The 26,323-nt window shown below is 39.8% G+C and overlaps 1 protein-coding gene across 1 annotated transcript in view; it reads right to left on the bottom strand.

Annotated features, from left to right (window-relative positions):
* ADAMTS6 (ADAM metallopeptidase with thrombospondin type 1 motif 6) overlaps positions 1-26,323 on the bottom strand; it is a 2,910,080-nt gene that overhangs the window by 2,746,813 nt on the left and 136,944 nt on the right. The gene's annotated exons all lie outside the window — the stretch shown is intronic.

Raw genomic sequence — 26,323 nt, 5'->3', positions numbered from 1 at the left:
TCTCAAGGCCACACCTGTGCCTGCGGCTCTACTCGCCCCATTGGCCGCATAAGAAATAAGCCGCATGGAGGAGTTCACTATCGAATTAAGAGTCGCCAGCTGGGAGGTAATCTTATTCTGGGCCCCCGCAGCTGATGGATCTTGAAGGGTATCTCCTAGCTCCTTAAGGAGATCCCTTTGAAGGCGGGTAAAATGGCACAAATAGTTCAGCGACTGCATGGAAAAGGTCGCTGAGGAAAACATCCGCTTCCCGTATCTGTCCATCGTCCTAGACTCCTTTATTAGGGGGATGGACAGACGAAGAAGTCTCAGCCAACTCCTTTTTGTGGCCACTGCTACCACCATAGCATCAACAGGGACACACTTTGTCAAAAATTGCTTGTCTTGTGGTGCTGTGATGAATTTCGTGGGCCTTCGGGGAGTTGGTTCCACTGTGTGTGGGGCTGACCATGCCTTTCGAGCCACCACTGCTATCAGTGGATCAAAAGGCGGAGACACCCAGGAGGTGGAGGGGCGAGAACCAAACGCATCCAGATATACCGACTCATCCTCAGAAGGGTTAAGGGTAGTCCAGTTCCCCCTCTTCCTAAGCATCTCAAGGATGTCTGAGAAGGAGACATCTTCAGAGGGGGACCTCGGGGACCCTTCCGAATCCTCTAAGTCGGTATCCGAAGTGACAGACTCAGGGGAGTCAACATGCTTCTTCTTACATTTTCTCTTTCGAGGGGGCTCCTCTGAATGATCAGGGGAGGCCTCGGAAGAGGAAGACACGCCCACTGGGGCGACCTAGAGCACTTGTTCTCCTTGCTTGGGGTCTGGAGGAGGGGCAGTGACAGACGCAGACACCATGGGGGGAGGAGCCGAAGAGGCTGATCGTGGGGCTGACTGAGGGGCCAGCACACTCCTCATGACCTCGAAGGCACCCCTTCCCGGCAGAGAAGAAGGATCAGGCTCCGAAGAGACCAGAACCCCCCCGGCACCGAGAGGGACGGCTCCGAGGCCGATGTAGGAGCCGAGCTCACCTGCGCTGAAGCTCTGAGAGGGAGAACGGGGTTGGACAAGGGTCCGATGCCACTCGCCCCCTCGGAACCGACGAGGGAGTCTCGGCGCCTAAATCCCTCCAAGGACGGCGCCATGGAAGTGATGGGAGCCGAAGGAACTGAAAGGGTAGGTATCGGTGCCAATGGTTCCATGATCCGAACCCCAACCAGCTCCAGCTCCGAACTCAAGGGGTGAGTCGAAGGAGGAACTACTGTAGAAACGGGCAGAGCCGAACCCTGATGAGGGGGGCTGGATAGCATTTTAGCCAGGGCCTGTGATTTCAGAAGTCTGCTTACCACTCTCTCCAAGTCATGGTCAGACAGTCTCGAAGACCGAGAAGAGTGAGATCGGTGACTTTGCTCTGACTGTAACAGAGGCGACCCTGGAGCCGAGCGAATCGACTATAGGGATGGGGACCTAGAACGCTTTCGGCTCCCTGAAGGTTCCGACACTAGGATCGGAGCCGACTGAGAGGCAGGTACTTCGGTTCCGGCCGGAACCGAAGTCGAAGCAGATGCCACACCCGACGACGGCTCCGAGCTGGGAGCCGACGGCTTCAATGGCTTGGAGGGTTTCCCTGGCTGAGTCTTAGCAGGTGACCCTTCAGGTTTTAGTAATCCTCTAAGGATTAACCTATTCCTATGCTCCTGCAGGACTCTTGGACTAAAGGCGTGGCACACCGAATAAGAGTCCTGCAGGTGTAGGGCGCTCAAGCAGTAGACACAAGAAGTGTGACCATCTGTCAGAGACATCTTCTGACAGCATGAGTCACACTTCTTGAATCCCGATACCTTCGTACTTTGGACATCCTGCAAAAAGGAAATATCCCAGGAAAGAAAGGTCAACAGTACAACAGTAGATAACAAGTATAAAGAAACCCTTACACACACAAAAAAACAGTTACCACACCTTAACAACGCACACACACTATAACTATAATATATATATATATATATATATATATATATATATATATATATATATATACATACTAGAAAATAGTAAAGTCCTACAACTATTTCTACCCGAAAACACTACAAAAGGTATTTAGAGAACAAGGGTTAGCCTCTAACTAAAAACGGCTACCTTGAAGAGAGAAAAAGAGAGGGGGGGGGGCTCTCTAACAGTAAAAACGAGTTTTCTAAGGGGATGGGATAGAGCTAAAACTACACAGAGACAATAAGTACTAACACTACTATAATAAAAATTAAACACTAACTATTTATTTGAACATTTTTATATAAAACCTATCAAAAGATGAAAAATACGACCTGAGCCAGCAAAAGCAACCTCGTAGCAGAAGCGGCAAATGAGATCTGGGGATCTAGCACCAGGCATTGTGGGATATGGGGAGGCCTCGAGCCAGTAAATAGCTCTCGAGCTTTAGAAGATGGCTGAGTCGGTGCCGATCCCAACCAGCAAGAATGAAGGCGGGATAGACAACTTAACATTAAGCTTGTTACGTCATTCTAGTAGTGCCCTGTGACTGAAAAAACTATGACATATAGCACAGTCTTCTTGAAGGTACAGGGCCCAGGCAATAGACACACAGCAAATGAGCATCTGACATCGAAATATTGTGCCCACATTTTTGGCATCTTTTAATCCAGTGGGGACTTTAGGTTTATCAGCCATGCTGAAGAGATTTCAGGTTTTGACAAGAGCATCAATAAACCAGCTGTACAACCCACACACACACAGGCAGAAAGGCCTCGCACAACAGGAACACACAATAATAAGAAAAAAACTATCAACAATGATAGTTCAGACTACACCAAAGTGTACGGAAGGAAGAAGAAGAAAAGAGGACAGGACAATTTCAAAAAAGGGTTAGAAAGTAGTGGGTTGGTTAATGAGTAATAAGCTTAAAAATAAAGAATTAAAAACTTTTTCAAAAAGATGTAAATATGTAAATTAGTCAACACTTCGCATCTGTCATGAAAAATGGCAAACGAGATCTGGAATAACTAGGAGAGGAGCATTGTGAGTAAGGGTTAAGCTTGAGAGTTTTTGGCTATCATGAGCTATAGTACAGCCGAGTCTTTTCCGAAGCTCAGAACTGAACCCATAAGTCGAAGATAAAATGAAAATTGACAACATCAGATCATATGTTCTCAGTTCATAGGTTCATAGGTTCATAGGTTTATACTAGGCTATCTGCCCTAAGGCATTTATAAGCCTAGCCCAAATTTTTGTGGCTTACGCCACCCCTTATATGAAAAAATACTGTGCCCATTAGTTTGTTGTGCCTCTGTCCAGCAGTGACACAGATATGATTCCCGGTGTAAACCTACGATCTCCCATCCACAGGTCTAGATTTCTCTTGAACAGAGTCAGCGAGGTGCTCTGCCTCACATGGACCAGGATTTTATTCCACAGCATAGGGAGTCTCTGAGTGATAAATCTATCCCTCCAGCACGTCCTATTTATAGCCGTGCTAAGGTTTAAGTCGCTTGCTCTAGTGGTTTTGGTGGATTTGGATTTTTTGAGGTGGAGCATGTCCATTAATTCCGGGTTGGACATGGCCTTGTATGTCAGGCACATGTCACCTCTGAGCAGACGGTATGCGACTGAATAGAGCTGGAGTTTCTTCAATCTGGCAGCATATGACAGATTTTGGAGTCCCTTTATCCTTTTGGTGAGGAACTTTTGGGGTCTCTCCAATTGCTGCAGATGTCGGGTGAGATACATCCCGAATGGGGCATTGTACTCGATCATTGGTCTGATAAGTGAAGAGTACAGGGGAACAATGACCTCACTAGATCTGGATGTGAATCCTTCATGATCAGGTGGGCAATGTAGAAGGTCTTTCTAACCACTTTAGCAATGTGAGTGTCAAAAGAAAGGCCACTGTCAACCTGGGTCCCCAGATCCCTGATAACCTCTTCTGTGCTTAGTGGATTGCCACCTATATGGTAGCTTGGGGTTACCTTGTTTTTCCCGAAGGGTATGACTATACATTTTTGGCGTTTAACTTCAGGCCATGGCTCTGGCACCAGCTATCTGTTTCCGTGAGTCCCTTCTGAAGGATATCCATGTCCGATGCACTTTCCACTATGGCCCAGTTTGCAGTCGCCTGCAAACTTTGTCAGCCAAAGTCCTCCCATGTTGGCCTGTACTTCTGAGAAGTAGATGCCAAACAATAGGGGCCAAGGACCGAGCCCTGTGGGACACCACTTGTGACCGGCTTGGAGTCTGACACAGCGCCAGCAACTCTAACCCTGTGGGTTCTGTCCTTAAGCCAGTTTGCAACCCATCTTGTGACATATGGGTTTACATTTAAGCTGGTAAGTTTTTCTACAATACCCGAGTGGGGTATTGTGTCGAAAGCCTTTGCAAGGTCAAGGTAGGCTGTATGGACTGCCTTTCCCTCATCAATGGCCTTGGTGACTGTTTCAAGAAGTCGACCAAGTTCAAAGGCATGATCTTCCCTTGACAAAGCCAAACTGGGTCGGGTCCAATGTCTGCAAGTCCCCTATATCTTTGTTTATGAGCTCCATTATGATCCTCTCCATAGCTTTGCAGACTAGACTTGTTAAGCTTATGGGGCGGTAATTACCAGGGTCCGTGAGCGCCGCCTTTGTGGAGTGGGACCACAGTTGCCGTCGCCACTCCTTGGGCACGTATCCTGTGGTAAGGCTGAGATTAAACAGCTGCCTTATGTGGGTTTAATTCCTCATTTAGCTCGTGTAGCACACAGCCGGGGACACCATCCGGTCCCATTGATGCTGTGTTTTTAGCTTTAGAGAGCAGCTTTCACCTGCGCATTTGAGATGTCCGGGAGGCTACACTCGGCTGGGATAGTTATCTCTCCTTTAGGGGAGAGGGGTGAAGTTTGCACTGAACCTGTCTGCCAGTATGTTGGCAATGTCTGTGGGTTCAGTGATTTTTGTATCATTTTGGACTAATTCTGAGCATATCTGGGAGTTTCCACCCAGGTTCCTAACATAGCTGAAAAAGGCCTTATGATTTTCCTTTGAATCCATGGCAATTTTTCTCTCAAAATTGGCCTTAGTTGATTTTATGAGTGCTCGTATTTTTTTACTAATAATGATCAGGGGTGACTTCCCTTTTATGGATTTTGTTCTATCATGTAATAGCTTTCTCCTCTTATTGTAAAGTTTGTTAATGGCTGGGGTCCACCAGACTGGACGTTTGCCCTTTGTGGAAAGAGTCTTGGTTTTATTTGGGATTGCCTGATCCACGTCTTTCTTTCCCATCACACCTCCTGTATTTGCCATCTACCGGAGGAAAACAATTTTGGAGTCTGCTTGGGTTATAAAAATACCTATGCAAACACTTCCAAACAAAAATTCCAGACATTCTAGACTTTGTTGCATACCTGTGAGCCATACATATGTCCTCCCACTGTTCCCTTGTAAATTGCTTATCCAATCACTCTCCTTCCAATCCTTTCTAACCTCCCTGGAGCACTTGGTACCGGGCCATCAGGTAAGTGAATGCCTGTATGAGTGTGTTTATGTGTGTGTGTGTGTGTGTGTGTGTGTGTGTGTGTGTGTGTGTGAGTGAATGCGTGCATGAAAGCAAAATAATGTGTTTGTGTGTGTGTGTGTGTGTGTGTGTGTGTGTGTGTGTGTGTGTGTGTGTGTGTGTGTGTGATCGTAAGAGTGAGCAATGTGTGAATGAATGCAGGTATGAATGAGGAAGTGACTGTGTATATGTGTGAGATCGGGAAAGTGAGAGTGATGTATGAATGAATGCGTAATGTGGGTGTGACAGACAGTGAGAGCGACGTATGAATGAATGTGTAAGTGGGTGTGTGGCGTGTGGATGTGGCAGACATTGAGAGCGATGTATGAATGAATGCATAAGTGGGTGTGTGGTATGTGGGTGTGAAAGAGCGATGTGTGAATGAATGAGGGTTGGGAGGGTGGCCTAATGGTTAAGGCGTTTGCCTTACAAACACAAGGTGCAGGGTTTGAGTCTCACAAGGGATAATTGGCTAGGCTTAAAATGGCTCGCAAGGGCAGTTAGCTTAGTACCAATCTATGAACCTATGAATGCAAGTATGAATGAGGAAGTGACTGTGTGTGTGTGTGTGTGTGTGTGTGTGTGTGTGTGTGTGTGTGTGCGTGCATGTGTGTGTGATCGAGAGTGTGAGAGCGATATGTGAATGAATGCATACGTGGGTGTGTGGAGTGTGGGTGCGGCAGACAGCGACAGCGATGTATGTATGAATGCATAGGTGTGTGGCATGTGGGTGTGACAGACAGAGCGATGTGTGAATGAATGCAGTTATGGGACTGTGTGTGTGTGTGTGTGTGTGTGTGTGTGTGTGTGTGTGTGTGTGTGTGTGTGCGCGCGAGATTGGGAGAGTGAGAGCGATGAGTGAATGAATGTGTAAGTGGGTGTGTGGAGTGTGGGTGCGACAAACAGCGAGAGAGATGTATGACCGAATGTGTAAGTGGGTGTGTGGCATGTGGGTGTGACAGAGCAATGTGTGAATGAATGCAGATATGAATGAGGATGTGACTGAGTATGTGTTTGATCGGGAGACATTAAGAGTGATGTGTGAGTGAATGCAGGTATGAATAAGGGAGTGACTGTGTGTGAGAGATTGGAAAAGAGTGAGAGCGATGTGTTGAGTGAATGCATGCAGGAATACAAAAGAGACTGTGTGTGTGTGTGTGTGTGTGTGTGTGTGTGTGTGTGTGTGTGTGTGTTATGGACAAAACATACACAAACCTCATTGCTGCTGCTGCCAGCAACCACTCTCACTCTTTACTCTCTCTCTGTTTCTCTCTCTGTCTCTCTCACACACACACACACACACACACACACACACACACACACACACACCATACATCTCAACCTCTTAGTAGTGCAAAAAATCTGGACAAAGCCTAACGGAATGGGGGGAAAAATAGGGACAGATTTTAAATATTGCCCTTATAACCACAGAAAGTTGCAAGAATAACAGGATTTGTCTTATCATGGATTTTTCTGAAGGATATGAGGTCTGAAATACAAATGCATTTCATTATTTAGTGATTTCAGTCCTCAGATTATCCCAGTGATTTGCCAGAAAAATAATAAAAGTTATGAGAAACAGACCAAAACTCTGAGGGAAAAATCTGGACATTCTGCAAAAATCTGAACAGTTGAGAGGTATGACAGCCTCTTACTTAGATCAAGAAATCTGGACAAGGCCAAAAATATTGGGGGGACAAAGGCTGAAAATAGGCACCCTTTTAAGTACTGCTCTTACAAACTTTGAAAGTTGATAGAAATACAGGTTTTGCATTAGCATGAATTTTCTCTAGGGTATAAAGTATGAAATTCAACTGTCTGTCATTTTCTGACTTCGGCCTCAATGATCTGCCAGTGATTTGCCCGAAAACAAGAATTTTATGAGAAAAAGACCAAAAATATGAGGCAAAAATCTAGACATTCTGTGAACATCTGTACAGTTGAGAGGTATGCTGGACAGAGCCAAATAATAGGGACAGATTTTAAATATTGCTCTTATAAACATAAAATCAGTAAGGTTGCCATTCGGTTTATTTACCTCTCAACCATAACAGATCAATGTTATGCTGTTAAGCAGAATGTACACTTTTTTTTTTTTTAGTAATTATTGCCAACTGTCTTTTTTTTGTAGTTTGGAGCTTTTCTCCCCCCGGTCTGGCCTCCTCGTTAAACAAATGTCAAATAAATAAATAAATATCTACTTTACTAAGCATGCCACGAGATGGCCGGTCTGTGGAAAATTGTTTTACATTGTTACCGGTCCTTGGTGCAAAAAAGCTTGGAGACCACTGCTTTACTGTATTTATCAGGTAAAAGATAATACTGTCTGCAAATGAAGCCAACTTTTCTTGATTACCATACCAATTGTATCCTTGAATTTGTGAGTCATTTATTTTCTTTGCCAGTGTCTCTAAATATAAAGCAAATAACAAAAGGGAAAGAGGACATCCCTACCTGGTTCATCTCTTCAAACACAGCTTATAGAGAGGAACACTTCCACTTTAATTCTTGCTTCAGACCCCTCATATGTCTTCCTAATTAACATTATTGCATCAGGGAATGCAAATGCTTCCATTGCCATATTCATAAAATCCCAGTTTACTCTGTCGAATGCTTTCTCTTCGTCAAGACTCACCAACAACTGCAGTATTTTCTTACATTCTGCATCCCTCTGAATCATCATGGTTCTGTTAATGTTGCCAACTTTGTGCCTCCCTCCACAAAACCACATCGATCCACATCTTTCAATTTTGGCAAAACCATTCATTTAGCTAGTGTATACATAAACACTTTGTAATTGCGCTTTAAAATTGAAAGTGGTGTATATGAAGCTGGGTCTAATAGGCCTTTACTGTCTTTAGGTATTACAGCTACCACAGCCTTCTTACAAGATGTTGGTACTTTCCATCCTTTCAAAATACCATTAAACAAATCCTTCCAGATCTTTATCACCTTCTTCCCTCCTAACTTACAAACTTCCACAGGAATACCATCGGTTCCTGGAGATTTTCCCACAGATTTAATTATAAATCACTATTTTTATCTTGACTATTAATTGTTGAGCCTCTTCTACCTCTAACCTTAGCATATGGCTCATCTCCAAGACATTGAAGTTTGGCCTCTAGATGTGACCAAGACCTTGGATGATCCTGTGCTCAAAATGCCCCCCCCGAAGACAGGCATTCATGGTTACTGTGGCTAACGGTTGTGCCTGGCAAAAAGGTTGGAGATTGTTACTGATGGAGAAGTAATCCACCGAATTATGTGATGCTTGCATACTTGTGTGATATGAATCTTGGAGTGGAGAAGCTGAACGTTCTGGAACCATTACTTAAAGGGTCCACTGGAGGATCCTCATGTGGAATCTGGGTAGGGGTACAAAAGTGATTATCAGGGTAATTAGACCTAATAGATAAAGTGTTAATTTTGCTTGAAGTCAGGGATGCTCTATGACCTGAGTGGCAACAAGATGCAAGGTTCATAGGTTCATATGTACGTACTAGGCTATTGGCCCTAGGGCCTATACAAGCCTAGCCAAAAAGGTACCCTGGCTTTTGCCACCCAAGAAAATTATTTTCCTGTGCCCCTGTCAAGCAGAACCACAGAAGTGATCCCTGGGGTGAATTTCCTATTACCCATCCAACCATCAAGATTTTTCTTGAAGAGTGCCAATGAGGAGCTCTGTTTGACATAGATAGGTAGTCTGTTCCAGAGTATGGGAAGTCTCTGGGACAGGAATCTATCCCTCCAGCATGTTCTGTTTATTGTGGTGACAAGGTTTAGGTAAGCAATCTTTAAACTGGAAACTTGGCTATTTGTAGAGAAGTGTTCAGGTGACATTCAATGAATTATGTCTGTTTTATTGGGCTCAACTGGCTCTTGATGTGATTGACTGTTATACCCAGACTCTGTAGCAGGTGGAGCAAAAGGCCCCGATATTGTAGCTACAGATGCTTGGATGTAGAAGTGATGAGTCAATCATCTAAGTATGGGAGGACTTGGATCCCTAGCAGATGGAGATGTGCTGCTACTACTGCCATCATCTTTGTAAACACCTTGGAGGCTGTGGTGAGACTGAAAAGGCAGTGCTCTGAATTCATAGTGACTAGCTCCTAACCAGAAATGGAGAAACCTCCTGGACTGGGGATCTATCATTATGTGATAACAGGTACCTTTGTAGATCCATAAAGAACATCCAATTGTCCTTCCTCACGGAATGGAGTAGCCTTTGGTTACTATCCTTAACACCCAAGAATCTATTGTGATATTTTTCCAGGCTTGTGGATGTATGGATAAGCACCCCCAAATTCCTACAGAGTGCAGCAGTGAGGCAACCTTTCAGGAGAGCTGGTAGGGCTTCTCGCTGAAGGGGCTGCGGAAGCCCTATTTATGGGGTCTGCCTCTGCATCTGCCTCTGAGACTACATCCATTGGTATTACCTCTTCCTCCTCCTCTGCCCCTGCTAGGTCTGTCTGCATAGGTTTTATGGTTATAACCCTGTGACTTCCTAAACCACATTTTCTTACTACCCCTCTGATTTCTAAAAAAAGGTTCTTTCAGAGGTTAGAAAAGCAGATTTTCATGGCAGAAAGGGTTTTACTATCCTGCTTACTCCTGGTTAGCATCTTTTCACTTTAGGTCCAAAATGTGTAAAACCATCAAAGGGGAATTGACAAAGGACATCTTGAAAACTTCTGCAAAATTGCAAAGGCGCATCCATGCATGCCAATGCATTGTAATGCTGCTGCCTGCCGCCTTAGCTGTGCCATCAGTTGCATTAGAGAACAGATGTATGGTCACATCGGACATAGAGTGAAGGGTAGACAGTTGGGAGTCCACAGTTTTCTAAACATCCAGTGGCAAGCTACCCGAGAAAAAACTTGGTGAATTCTTTGGACAAATCCCTCTGGAAACAAGTCATATGGGCCAAATAGTTCAGCGATCTGATTGCAAATGTCACTGAAGTGTATGTCCATTTTCTGAACCTGCTCAAAAGCCCTAGATTACCTATTAGTGGGATGGACATAAGAACTTTCTTCAAAAAGTTCCTTTTTGTGGCTGCTGCTATGACCATGGCATCTAGAAGGGGACCTTTGCTCCAGTGCTTCCTGTCCTAGGGGGCAACTAAAATCCTGTCCATCTTTTTTGAGATCAGTTCTACCACTTCAGGATCCTTCCAAGTTCTCTGAGCAACAAGATCTTTAAGGAGATCAGCGAACAGTACCACTCAGGATGCAAGAGAGCCAGCATCAAAGGCTATGAGGAATACACACTCTCGGGTGAAGGGTCATTGGTGGTCCAACTCTCTTTTATTTCATCAATTTGAGGATATCTGCAAAGTTATCTTCTAAGGGGATCTGAGAGAACCTTCACTTTCCTCCAAGTCTGTATTGCTTAGTGACCAACTCTAGAGAAGAGTACAAGTGCTTCTGCTTACACATCTGTTTTCTATGAACCTGTCCTTGGGAAGAATCAGATGGGTCCGAATCAGACTGGGAACTCAAATAATAAGTGGTCTCTGGGCCTCTTAGTACGACTGTCCATGCTGAGTAGACTGAGTGGAAAGAGAAGCAGTATTCAGCTGAGGTTGGACTGGATCCAAGCAAGAAGATAATACTTTTTTTTTGGTCCAGCCAACACCTTTTTGAACACCTCAAATGCCGAAGTCACTATCAGTGCTGAACAAGTAGAGTCACCACCCGCAGATGGAGGAGACTTCCTTGCCCGAATAAGCCTCAGCTCCAAGACCGGCCTTGGAGCACAGATGTCGAGAGCTAAAGCCCAGACAGGGAGAGACATCTTTGAAAGCATCTTAGTCAACTCACTTCCCTGAGCCCTGTTATCAATACTTTGGCTTCATGACCCATCTCAACCTGAATACATCGGAGTCGAGAGGGTCAAGGACTCTGACAGCCTCAAAGTTGTCTGGACTGTCAGCTCCAGCAAAAGCACACCACATGAACTTTAACCCGTAGATACTGGACCCAAAGTACTGGAGATAACAAAGGAGGAGTTGTCAGCCCAAATTCTACTGCATTCAAGGTGGATGTTACCAGGAGAACCCCAAGTTGAATCGGTGTTCTTAAAAAATTCCACATCCCTTTATTGGTGTTAAATTTTTAAGACACCTCCATAACACCACTGTAGACAGCCTGGAAAACCTTCTGTCTTGCAATATTGGACTCACCACCTCTGGTGAAAAATGGGGTTGTGGAGAGGAAGGATGGGCTTGAGTAACCTTCAGATATGACCACCAAACAAATTAGGATCCAGTCCCAGAGAATTAGCTGGATCCAGGGACCTCTTTTTTGGCTTGTCACTGTTCTTTTCCTCATCTTTTTCTTTTGTCTTTTCTTTGTCTTTAGATTTGGGCTTGTCTTTCTTCTTACTTGAGGAAGAAAAAACAATGGATGAAGAAGCTTGGATAGAAAATGTCTGAGGTTTAAAGGCCTTTGAGAATTTATTTTCTTTCCTTGTCTGGATTGCTCAGGAGCCAAAATAGGCAAAGGTTTCGTCAAACAGAATGCTCACTGGGAGTACGAGTCCTGCAGGAGAATGTTGTGCCCACAAACTGCATTTTTTAAATCCTTGCACCTTATCTGTCATAACAGTATCCAATAAAGAAAATATCAACAACAGAAAAAAAAAACAACTAAAAGAATACAAAAATTATTGAACACTCCTGAACAATATACTGTAAAGTTATACATACATATATATATATATATATATATATATATATATAGTTCCCCTTCAGAAGGTCGAACTGCTGAATTCTCGAAATGCATATGGCCGAAGCCATATGCTCGAATTTCAGAAGCTCGACCTTCTGATAGGGAAAACAAAACAACGTAACACAAAACAATGTTTCTGCAGGGGAGGCAAGCCCCCCTGCACCCCCCACACCCCCGATACCTATTTATACCAACTCCGAGATCGCACTACAGCGCATAAAGGGAAATCTCCCATTCTGCACTGTAAGCCGATCCCCATTCAGACAGTTGAGCTTCTGAAATTTCAAGAATATGGTCTCAACCATACGCATTTCGAGATTTCAACTATTCGACCTTCTGAAGGTGAACCATATATATATATATATATATATATATATACACACACACACACACACACAAACACACACACACACACATATACATACTTATACGGGTCTATGGCAGAAGATCAAAAGTTCAAAAAAACAAAAATCAAAATATCTAAAACTCAAAAAATCTAAAAATTTTTAATGCAGGGGGCAAGGCCCCTTGTACCTGTCATGTGGGGGCTATGCACCTGCTAATTATACATACCAACTCTGAGATTGCACAACAGTAAAGAAGGGGTCAATTCCATTTTCCATATTTGGAGGTTTAAGTATTTTGATTTTCAGTCTTTTGAACTTTCGATTTTCTTAAGGGGAACCCTATCAGATTATCAAAGTTTCAAAACTTCGAAACTCGTATGGTCGGGACCATAAGACTGACGTTTTGGAACTTCAAACGGTTTGAACAGAGATTGCAGTACATCGCAGAATGGGAAATATGCCCTTTTCCTCAATGTAGTGAGAACTCGGAATTGGTATATTTAATTTGCAGGGGGTGTGGGGGGAGCAGGGGGGCTTGCCTCCTGCACAAATGTAAAAAAAATGTTTTTATTTTTTTTTAAATGTTTAAAGTTCCAAAACTTCGGCCATATGCTCTCAGGTATATGAATTTCGAAGTTTTGGAACTTCGATAATCTGACATAGATCCATATATTATATAAACAGATATATATATATATAAATATATATATATATATATATATATAGTCTATATTGAATCAGCGAATGCTTAAAAAAGTGAACGCTGATTCATTGATCCTATGTAAAAGAAAGCTTACAATCCCAAACACCTGGAACAGCGATTTTTTTTTTCCCCAGGGGAAAAAAATCACTGGGCTGGTTTCGGGAGTTTGCCATTTCCTCCACTGTGGTGTGATCTCAGAGTTGGCATATTTAAGTAGGGGGGTGTGGGGGGGCAAAGCCCCACCACATTATATACTGTTTTAAGATTTTTTTTTTTTTTTTTTTTTTTTGTGGAACAGCGATTTTTTTCCATGTGTTCGGGATTGTAAGCTTTCACATAAAAAGGGTCGATGAACCAACGTTCGCTTTTTTAAGCATTCGCTGATTCAATATAGACCCTGTCTATATATATATATATATATATATATATATATATATATATATATATACGTATGTATGTATGTACATGGCGGCCGCAGTGTTGCAGTGGTTAGCGTTGCCTCCTCACAGCAAGAGGTTCTCCGGTTCGATCCTCGGCTGAGGTGACTTCTGTGCGGAGTCTGCATGTCCTCCCTGTGGTTGCGTGGGTTTCCTCTGGGTGCTCCAGTTTCCTCCCACATCTCAAAGACATGCTGTAGGTGGACTGGACACTCTAAATTGTCCCTAGGTGTGAGTGCATGCGTGTGTGTGCCTTCTGTGGAAGGTTGGGCGCTGAGCTGTCAACTCGACACCGTAAAATTCCACTGCCAATCATAAGCAGAAAAGTGATCCACTGTGGCAACCCCTAACCGGGAAAAAGTCGAAAGAAGATGAAGAAGAAGATATATATATATATATATATATATATATATATATATATATATATATATACATACAGTGGATGTAAAAAGTGTACACACCCCTATTAAAATGCCAGCTATTTGTGATATAAAAAAAATGAGACCACAGTAAATCATTTCAAAACTTTTCCCACCTTTAATGTGACCTATAACCTGTACAATTGAACTGAAAAACAAACAAATATGTTAAGGGAAAAAATATAAAAAATAAAAGAAACGTACCATAAGCTGGTTGCATAAGTGTGCACACCCTTAAACTAATACTTTGTTGAAGCACCTTTTGATTTAATTACAGCGTTCAGTCTTCTTGGGTACACACCTGCCATCAATTAAAGAGACTCTGATTATCCCCAAATAAAGTTCAGCTGTCCTAGTAGGATTTTCCTGACATTTACTCAGTTGTCTGCTAAAGCAAAAGCCATGGTTCAGAGAGCTTATAAAGCATCAAATGGATCTCATTGTTGAGAGGTATCAGTCAGGAGAAGGGTACAAAAAAATTTCCACAGCATTGGATATACCATGGAACACAGTGAAGACAGTCATCAAAAAGTGGAGAAAATATGGGACAACAGTGACATTGCAAAGAACTGGACGTCCCTCCAAAACTGATGAAAAGACAAGACGAAAACTGGTCAGGGAGGCTGCCAAGAAACCTACAGCAACTCTGAAAGGGGCTGCAGGAATTTCTGGCAGGTACTAGTTGTGTACGCACCAGTGATAACAATCTCCTGTATTCTCCATATGTCTGGACTATAGGGTAGGGTTGCAAGACAAAAGCCTTTCCTTACACAGAAAAACATCCAGGCCCAGCTAAAATTTGTAAAACAATGCATCAAGTCTCCCAAAAGCATGTGGGAAAATGTGGTATGCTCTGATGAGGCCAAGGTTGAACTTTCTGGCCACAATTCCAAAAGGTATGTTTGGTGCAAAAACAACACTTCACATCACCAAAAGAACACCAGACCCACGATGAAGCATGGTGGTGGCAGTATCATGCTTTGAGGTTGCTTTTTTTCAGCTGGAACTGGGACTTTGGTCAAGGTGGAGAGAATTATGAACAGTTCCAGATACCAATCACGTTTGGCCCAAAACCTTCAGGCATCTGGTAGAAAGCTGAAGATGAAGATGAATTTCACTTTTCAACATGACAATGACCTCAAGCATACATCCATATCAACAAAAGAATGGCTTTTCCCAAAAGCATGTGGGAAAATGTGGTATGCTCTGATGAGGCCAAGGCTGAACTTTCTGGCCACAATTCCAAAAGGTATGTTTGGTGCAAAAACAACACTTCACATCACCAAAAGAACACCAGACCCACGATGAAGCATGGTGGTGGCAGTATCATGCTTTGAGGTTGCTTTTTTTCAGCTGGAACTGGGACTTTGGTCAAGGTGGAGAGAATTATGAACAGTTCCAGATACCAATCACGTTTGGCCCAAAACCTTCAGGCATCTGGTAGAAAGCTGAAGATGAAGATGAATTTCACTTTTCAACATGACAATGACCTCAAGCATACATCCATATCAACAAAAGAATGGCTTCATCAGAAGAAAATTAAAGTTTTGGAATGGTCCAACTAGAGCCCAGACCTAAATCCGGTATAAAATCTGTGGAGTGACCTGAACAGGGCTATTCACAAGAGATGCCCTCACAATCTAACAGATTGTGAGCACTTTTGCAAGGAAGAGTGGGCAAATATTGCCAAGTCAAGATGTGCCATGATGACAGACTCCTACCCAAGAAGACAATGCTGTAATTAAATCAAAAGGTGCTTCAACAAAGTATTAGTTTAAGGGTGTGCACACTCATGCAACCAGCTTATTGTATTTTTTTTCTATTTTTTACATTTTTTCCCCTAACAGATTTGTTTGTTTTTCAATTGATTTGTACAGGTTATAGGTCAATTAAAGGTGGGAAAAGTTTTGAAATGATTTATTGTGGTCTCATTTTTTTCTATATCACAAAAACCTGGCATTTTAGCAGGGGAGTGTACATTATACATATACATACATATATATATATATATATATATATATATATATATATATATATATATATATATATATATATATATATATATATATATATATATATATATATATATATATATATATATATATATATATATATATATATATATATATATATATATATGTATATATATATATATATATATATATATATATATATGTATATATATATATATGTATATATATATACATATATATATATATATATATACATATATATATATATATATATATATATATAGGTCTACTTCTAAATTTTAAACTTTCAAAACGTTGACTTTCTTACGGTCGAGACCATAAGATCGAAGTTTTGAAATTTTGAACCGTTTGAATGGAGACCTTCATAAAGCGTGGAATGGTATATTTACTGTTTTCCTCGCTGTAGTCCAATCTCGGAGTTGGTGTATTTAATTAGCAGTGGGTGTGGGGGTACATTACTGAAATTTTTTTTTTTTTACAAGAAATGGAGACACTTGGCTAACATGGGGAAATTTACCCTTTTCCCGACTGTAGTGTGATCCTGGAGTTGGTATATTTAGTTGAGGGGGCACAGGCCCCCCCGCCTGGGTGGGTTTTACATACTGAGGTGTGTTTTGTGGTTCAATGTTGGCTAGTTGTTTCTATTCCCTGCAAATAAATTCGGTAATGTGCAGTATCCGTTTTGTGTAAGTTCAGTGCTGTCGTCTCGGTAAACTGAAATTGTGTAAATTCAGTCTACAGAAATTCATACACACACACACACACACATATATATATATATATATATATATATACACACACGTATATATACATGCATATAATACATATATGTATGTGTGTATGTATATATACATATATATATACATATATATATATATATATATATACATATATATATATATATATATATATATATATATATATATACATACACGCACACATATATATAGATATAGATATCTATACTACTTTTTTTTTTATAATTAAAATCTGTTACACCTAGAGAAAGAATTAGCTAAAGGCTTGAAAACTTTCAACACTAAACTAATTAACTAAGCAAGCCAAAAGGCTTGTACCATTAATGCTAACTTTAAATGGTATTATACTATGAAAAACTATCAGCAAATGGAACAAGACAGGAGACTAGACTAGACATGTGTCTGTATGCTTTAGGCATCAAAAGAGATCTGAGGTCCTAAGGTGGAGTGGAGAGAATAATAGGTTTGGAAGGAGTCAGAGCCCTGGATCCGAAGCTTTAAAAAAGGAGCTGAGGTCAGATCCGGTCAGAAAAGAATTGGATGAAAATAGACAACAACAGATCTTTTAGTGTGCTTTCTGCCTTTATACTTGGATGCAATCACTAATGTCACTTCACACCTGATAATTATGAAGTGCAGATGCTTTCCCCGATACTCATTTGCATGTCATGTCACTATGCACACATTAGACTGTGCTTCTTCATTTGAAGAATAATAGGGGAAAAGATAGGTTTGATCTAGCAGATGAGGAGAAATCACTTTAAAGAAAGGGAGAGCCGCCGCCATCTGCATTCGAGTTGAATCACTTTTAGTACCCATTTATCTCAAAATAACTGTAGCCAAAGAAAGAAATGGAGGTTCAGATTTCTGGAAAGGATGACAGACTTGCCAAGATGGGGTGATGCATTTGAAAATTCTGACTTGTTAGACTGTCCTTTAATTTGACAGGCTCCTCCTTTCTTCTTATAACATCCCTGCAATTGCTTTTTAAACATCTGCTTACAAGCAGCTTGCCATGTCTGCTTATTTTGATTTTTGTAAAAGGTTACTGAGGTAGCATTAAACCCCTCTCTCTACAAACTTGGAGAAGGAAGACTGAAAAATCTGAGAAATTCTGTGAATCAGCTTACTTCTCTCATCACAATTTTAAGGACATCCACAGCAGCACATGGTCTACAGACTACCTCTGTGCCTAAGGGAGGATTCAAAATTTCATCTTTTAACATCCTCACAAAGTTTTTTATTTTTTTAAAGAAAAAACATCTTTATTAGATATCACATATGACACAGGCAATCATACATTTATATTAATGAAAACAGATCATACTGACGTAATTTTAGTTGCAAACATTATACATCACTTATAATCTATCTAGTCATTATCAGTCAAAAATTACATAGCTCATTCAAATCCTGCCTTCTTTTAAACCCCATTCCTTCTCTGCATGTATTATTCCTACAGTTCCCATTGTTTCTATGTGACTTGCTCCTACCCTTTTCTTAAGATCCTAATTCCAGTTGTTTTATCTCTGTTATCATATTCAATACTTCTACTACAGTTGGTTTAGACTGATTTGCATTTTCTAGTAATTGCTTTTTTGGCAGCCACCATAATTAGACTCAGCAAGGTCTTACTGTGTCTAAGCAATTTCAATTCTGTATCATAGCTCAAAATTAATTTCCTCAGTTACACCAATTTGCTTACCCAGTATCTCTGACAGAGTAGTCTATAAGGAATCTTTAAAGTATGCTAACTCATTACACTCCCAGAAAATATGTTTCCAATTACTTGTTTTTTCCCTATCACAACTCCAACATTTGCTATCTACATCAGGAAAAATTATTTGGGGTCTACTTCGAGTATAGAAATACCTATGTAAACACTTCCAAGAAAAGATTCTAAATCTTTTAGGCTTCACTGCATATTTGGGAGACATACATATATCTCTCAATTGTTTCTTTGTGAATTGCTTATCCAGTCTCTCTTCCCAATCCTTTCTAATCTCTTCTGATTGATTCTTATAGTTATCATGCAATATTTTGTATACTCTGCTAATTATTCCTTTTTTAACAGCAGCTTCTGTTCTAGATTATAATAATAACTCTGCCAGTGCTGGTCTTTTGCTTTATACAGACTTTCATAAAATTTCCAATATATTTCTAATACCTCTACAGGATCTCTTGTTTGTTTGTTTTTTTTCCCTATTTTCTGTTGCCTGAGTTGTTCTGCTAAAAGTTTTTGCGCTCTGGTGTTATTAAAAACTAATTGCTTAACAGCAATCTTTCTAAACTCATGCATATTATCAAGGTAACCTCTTATTTTCTGTTTAACATTCTGCAATTGCTCCTGTTCTTGTTCTGTGAGATTCTCCCTATTCTACAATACTTTAACATTTGTCAGTCCCTCTAAATAAATATTACTACTTCTTAACCATATATCTCTTTCTCTTATTCCCACCCTATTTTTAAATTCCACTTTAATTTTATCCCACTCCCTAGCTATATTTTGAGAAGAAACTTCTATCTTCTCTAATAACCCCTGAATAATTTCCGCCACACATTCCTTAAAATTGCTCTCTTTTCAACTGACAGGTGGGAAAGTGCCACTGTCTCATTTTTATTTCATTATCCTTCATTTTTATTTTTGTTATTATTGGCGTATGATCTGAAATAGTTATTTAATGCATATCAAAACTTTCAATTAAATACACATGTTCCTGTGAACTGTAAGTTCTGTCAGCTTAGACCAGTTTTTGTATCTTGGGAAATAATATGCAAATTCACTCTGAATTCCTACTACTGAATTCACACCTTCCATGCCAAATACCTTCATAAATTTATAAAAAAAACCTACCATCCTTTGTTATGTTTTCCCTTCTGGGCCCCCAGACACATCTTCACTGCTGCAAATCAAATTCCAGTCCCCAACTAAAAGTAATATTCCCTGCTGAAAGCAGACTATTTCTCCCAGAATTTTCTTAAGCTCCATTATAACAGCTTTTATACCAGGTGAATAATAAATACATGCCAGTGTAATCCCCCCCTTGCCAGTAGCCCTAAGTACTACAAATGTACCATTATTATCTTTTTTTATCCTCTGGTATCACTGTTGGAGCTCCTCTTGCAATTAATATAAGTACTCCTCTTTTTCTTTGTCCCAGGCATTCTACTGAAGACTACGAAGGTCATGTTGCTGGTTCCTCTACAGTGCCACACTTGTGGGTTTTATTGGTTGCTACACACCTCGGTGGTAGCGGAACTGGGCTCTGAGTTTTCCTCCTACTTTTTATTATGTCAGCAATGGTACTCCTAATACCCATAGAGGGGGGTATAGAAAGGAAAAAAAGGAAGAAAAACGATTAAGCAAAGGGAGGAAGGGCTAAATATTAAAAGCCTTGAGGATTCTAGTTAAGAAGACTAACAAAAAACTCTTTAGTTTAACTCACGAAACAGAAGCCTGCTCGAGAATTCATAAATCCAACCGAATAATTAGAGTGGCAAACAAGCTCTGAGGTAATGTTGCTGTAAGGGGCATTATGGTTAAAGGGGTGAGCTCGAGGGTCGGATCCAAGAATCTAGAAGAAAATGGCTGAGTCAGACCTGAGGTCAAATCAGAGACCCACTTGTTGAGGAATGGATGAAAATGAATGAAAATGACAACATTAGATCTTATAAGACAAGAGGAACTTCTGTTTTCTTGGGGGCAGTAGGATGGCTGTCATGCAAGTTGCAGGCTGTAATAAATACAGTCTCACAGTGAGAAACACATATGAAGAGATATACAACAAGGTGAAACAACAACAATTAAAAAGATGGAAAGTAATAAAGCTGGTCACAGATCAAAGAGTTCAGCTAATACAACTCTGTGCTGTAGCACTACTCACATATACTAGGAAAGCATTTTGGATACTGCCAGAATCAAAACTCCTGAAAATTTATAACAAATATGGTGAGACTCTATCTGGGATGGAGAGGAGCATATGTGAGAATGGAAAAGAATGATGGAATTAAAGTAGAGGGCAGGACTGGGGAATCCAGCTGATTAACCTGCTAACATTCTCCACATGGTGGATGCAGAATATGAAGCAGACTATAAGCAAATGATTTAGGAAAGATAATGAAGTTGGGGAGGAAAGAGATATAATAACAAATTTATTGGAACTCCTGAAAGAGGATGTGGACCTCTCGTAGAGAAAAGAAACAGAAGGTTTTTAGTTTGTTTGTGTCTTTCGGCTTTTACCGGTTAGGGGTCGCCACAGCGGAACTCCGGTCTGCTAATGATTGGCAGTAGAGTTTTACGTGCTGGCTTGCCGGGCCTAATGCACAACCTTCAACGAAGGAATGCCCATTCACGCATGTCGCCACACAGAAGATGCTCTAACTGAGAATCGAACGGGCAACGTCTAACTGTGAGGCGACAACGCTACCGCAGCACCACCACCGCAGCAACAGAAGGTTTTTTAGTAAAAAGTGGAAAATCCAGAATGGGAAAAAATGGAAGGATACAGTAATAATAATAATAATAATAGGGGTGAACAACCAAATGAAAAATACTCTATAGAGGTAGCAAGCAAAACAAGATCAGGTAAAATACTGAAGCAACCACTGTTGTAGAAATAAAAATGACAACACCAGATAATCCAACAGAATTTATTGTAGCAAAACAATTCTGTTTGTGTAAAAAAGATACAAAATTCTCACTCTAGTGTCTCGGACAAATGCCTTTAACTGAGTGTAAAATCACATTCCCACAATGCATATATTTATACAAAAAACATTAAGTAAAACTCATTAAACAATATAACAATTAATTAATTATAGCACCCACTTCCAATTAAGTTCCCTGTTTAACCCTTTTGGAAAAAGGGTACCAAACTTCAAGATAAATGTTGCCTCCTTTTGAAGCAGCTTACTTTTTAAACACATGCCTGGAACATTTTTAATTTTTTTCTGTAACAGTCCTTTTTAAATTTTTACCATCACTATCATGACACATCTTGAAATGCAGCCCCAAAGGACTTTCTAACTTTTGATTCTTAATATTCGTGAGATATTCCAAATATCTGACACAAAAACTCCGTTTAGTTTCCCCATATAAAATAAATTACATTCACATTTTAAAACATACATAACTCCTTTTGTATTACAACTATATATATCACATGTGGAATATTTTTGTCCATTTATATAATCAAAAAAAGGAATAGTATGATTACATATTGAACAATGTCCACAAGGTTTCCAACCACGATCATGTATAGACTTTCTAGGCACTTCTACTAGAAATACAAACTGAGCATGGACTAGCATGTCTTTAATACTTCTACCATGTCTATAAAAGACAACAGTTTTTTGGAGGAGAGCTTCCCCCAAAAACCTGTCCTGCAACAAAAAATTCCACAAAAACATAATTTCTAATAATTTTTCTGAAAATACATTATATGTGGTTACAAAAAACATCTTCTCTACAATTTTATCACTTACATTTCTATCTGGTTTGCCATTATATTTACTAAAACTAATACAGTGATGGCTTTGCAACAATCTGTTCCTTGCTATCTGGACAGACTGTGTACAATAGCCCCTTTTCTTAAACATTCTACATGTTTCAGACATTTCATCTAAAAGTTTTTCACTATCTATACGTAGTAGTTAATTATAGGGAAGTGCACTAATTAAATGGGGTGGATGGCAACTAGTTCCATCCAAAAAATGGTTAATATTATCAAATTTCCGATGAATATTAGTCTTAATATTCCCCCCTTCTTCTCCCAAATTAACATCCAGAAAAACAACATTTTCTCCACATTGTAGGCCAGAAAATGTTACACCAAATCTGCTTTTATCAAGTTCCTGAATAAATGAAGTTACCCGAGATCTTCCTCCCTTACATAGAAAAATTAAATCAGCTATATAACGATAATATTTAAGTACGTGATGCTGAAAAATGTCCATTCTGTAAAGATATTCCACTTCAAAAAGTCCCATAAAGAGGTTTGCATACACAGGGGCGAAACCCGTCCCCATTGCTGTACCTGTAATTTGTTGGTATAGTGTACCATTAAATTCAAAAAAATTATTTATGAGACAAAAATGGACTAAATCAATCAAGTAGTAGGATAATGGGGTTTCCCCTAAGAAAATCTTTAATGCTTCAATACCTAATTCATGTGAGACGTTAATATACAGGTTCTTCACATCTATTACTATCCAGTATTTGTCTTGACTCCATTTTACCGATTTCACTTTATTAAGAAAGTCAAAAGTATCTTTTACATATGAAGGTAATTTCTCCACAAATATTCATGTAGTAAAATACCCACATTGTGAAGAAAGTAATTACATGCAGAGACAACTGGTCGACCCGGTGGGTCTAAAATACTTTTATGTATTTTTGGGAGGCAATAAAACTTTGCCATAGTATACCCTTCTACACAAAATTTATTTTCCACATCTCTCTTTGTAAAATATCCCAGGGTTATGGTTTAGTAAGAATTACATCAGAGATGGATCCATTATTGAGAAACCTGAACAACTTAGAGAATGATTTTCTAGTGACAGGCTATGAAAGTCAGATGTTTAAAAACATCCTGGAACCCATTAGAGAACTGTAAAGGACTGAAGCACCTTCACTCAACCTCCCCAGTAGGAGAATGTTAAGAAATTCCACAGAGAATAACAAATGCAAAAATAGCTGCATCCTGACATACACTATGGATTATCACAGTATCAAAAATGTTACTGAAGAAAACTGGAACATTGTCACAGGAAACCTTTTTCTGATTATCATCTTAGGTGAAGCCCCGTCTTTTGTTTTTAGAAAGGCCAGGAACATTAGAAGTTTTGTTGAATTTAAACCTAGACCATAAGAGAGAAACACTAATGTGAAACTAATTGTACATTTTGTATATTTATACAGCAAGGTGATAGCTTTTATTGCCCTTATTTAAAGAAAATCATTAAGACCAGTGCAGAGGGTGAATGTAACACTACAAAAGTAATTTACAAGGAACAGTGCAATGAATGTGATGCATTCTATGTGGGCAAGACTGTAAATAAACTCAAGTGTAAGATTTCATGTCAGCTGTCAGAAATCCACTCTGGATGTAAAAATAGTGCACTAGCCAAACATCTTTCTCTTCATAAAAGACGCACAGATTTTAAGTTCCAGATCCTGGATCCCATAGATATGGATGATCTTGAAGGAGACATCCCGAATATTCTGGAGAAACATGAACTCATGTGGCAATTAAAGCTGAACTCTTTAGGAAGCCTGGACTAAACTACTACTGTTCAATTAAAAGTGTACTGGAACTTAGAAAATTGCCACATTGTTTACATAACTAATTTTATTTATTTGATTTTATTCTACCAGTTGGTTTTAAATACCATTTTAAATCAGTTGTAATTTAAGTGTATATTTTGTTTCCATCATCATACATTTTTTTCTTATTATTTTTTTCTTCTTCTGGTTCTCTTTTTTCCACTTTATTCAAAGTGATGTGCAATAACAATACTAATTATACAATAATATTTTTATAGATAGTTTTTAGGGTTCTTGTACATAGACCTGAAGAAGTCTAGAAGGACGAAAGCGATCTTTGTTAACAATAGGTTATGAAAATAGAATATGATTTTTGCAATTGATTTTTTACATGCAAAGTGTATATGTATATATTTATATATATATTTTTTGATTGTCAAATGGACAAAGATTGATAAATTTCCAGCCATGTAGTATATTGTCATGGATAAGATCACAGTCTTAATAATCTACTTATAGTTATATTGTATATTGTAATAATCTACTTATAGTTATAGCCGACAAAAAGAAATTCTATATTGAACTACAACAAACCCATCTTAACAATTCTAAACTATTCTGGTCCTCAATCAATAAACTCCTCTCCCCAGGAACTTCCAAAACACCTTCCCCACTAAATGCAGACCCTGATACCCCACAACAGACTGCAGATGCTCTTAACTCATTCTTCACAGAAACTATTCAAGCACTAGCTAAACAACTTAATGCCAACAACTTCTGTCCTCTAAGTAAACTAACCAACTCCTCTTTTAACTTTTCACTACAACCTATCTCCACATCGTATATTCACAGACTTCTTCTCAAGCTAAAACCATGCACCCCCTCTGCTGATAAGCTCCCTTCCCTTTTTCTTCAAAAGGCTGCTAAGGTTGTTGCATATCCTATATCTATTCTTATAAATAGGACAATTAGAGAAGGAATCATCCCTGAAGTTTGGAAGGTATCTCATATAATCCCACTTCACAAAGGTGGAAACTCAACTGACTACTCCAACTATAGGCCTATTGCTCTCCTCTCACCTTTGTCCAAAATTATGGAAAAGTGTATCCACCTTCAACTTGTACAATATCTCTCAAAGCATAACATAATAGCAAACTGCCAACATGGCTTTAGACCACATCACAGTACTACCACTGCCCTGCTTTCTTTTGTAGAGACTATTAACCAGAACCAAACAACAACTTACTCTCTTCTGCCCTCTTCATTGACCTCTCCAAAGCATTCGATATGGTAAACCACCCCTTATTACTTAATACTCTTGAATCCATCTCATTTGATGCCCCAGCCATTAAATGGTTAAATCTTACCTCACAAACAGAAAACAAGCTGTTCTCTGGGATAACCACATCTCTTCTCTCCTGCCTGTTTCCATTGGCGTTCCTCAAGGCTCTATCCTTGGCCCACTTCTTTTCTCCCTCTTCATTAATGATCTTCAAACAATAATCCCTCAAGCAACCTGCATTCAATATGCAGATGATTCGACACTCATCTGCTCAGCTCCATCTACCCCAGAACTAATCTCTCTCACCCAAAAAGTATTTAGTACAGTAGAAACATGGTTCTCTAGTCGTTTCCTCTTACTAAATGCCAAAAAAAACAAACTTCTTCTTTTTACTCCCACATCTAGAACCTCCCCCTTACATTTCTCCATCTCTTCAAACAGCACCACTGTTATCTTACCCGACACTTCAACTAAATTGTTAGGTATTACAATTGACAATAATCTCTCATTCGACCTACACATTAACAACTCCATAAAACTAGTTAACAGAAAGATAGGATCCTTATATCGAATCAGACCATTTCTTACACCATCTACCAGAACAAGGATTGCTCACTCTCATCTTATTTCAACTCTTCTATATGCTGCCTATCTTCACTAACCTCAAAAAAACCAGCCTTAACAAACTGGCAACCTGTTATAATAACATTGCCCGCTTTGCTACTGGTAATCCCTATAAAACTCATCACTGTCTCAACTTAAAACTTCTAGGCTGGCCAGAGTTTCAGAACTATCTTTTAATCCATCAACTCTGCATTGCCCATAAAATACTATACCAACCTAATAATACCCC

The sequence above is a fragment of the Protopterus annectens genome, chromosome 2.part1 (genome assembly GCF_019279795.1).
Source record: "Protopterus annectens isolate FY-2018-M chromosome 2.part1, PAN1.0, whole genome shotgun sequence".
Classification (NCBI taxonomy): Eukaryota; Metazoa; Chordata; order Ceratodontiformes; family Protopteridae; genus Protopterus; species Protopterus annectens.
This window is presented reverse-complemented; position numbering and strand designations above follow the sequence as displayed.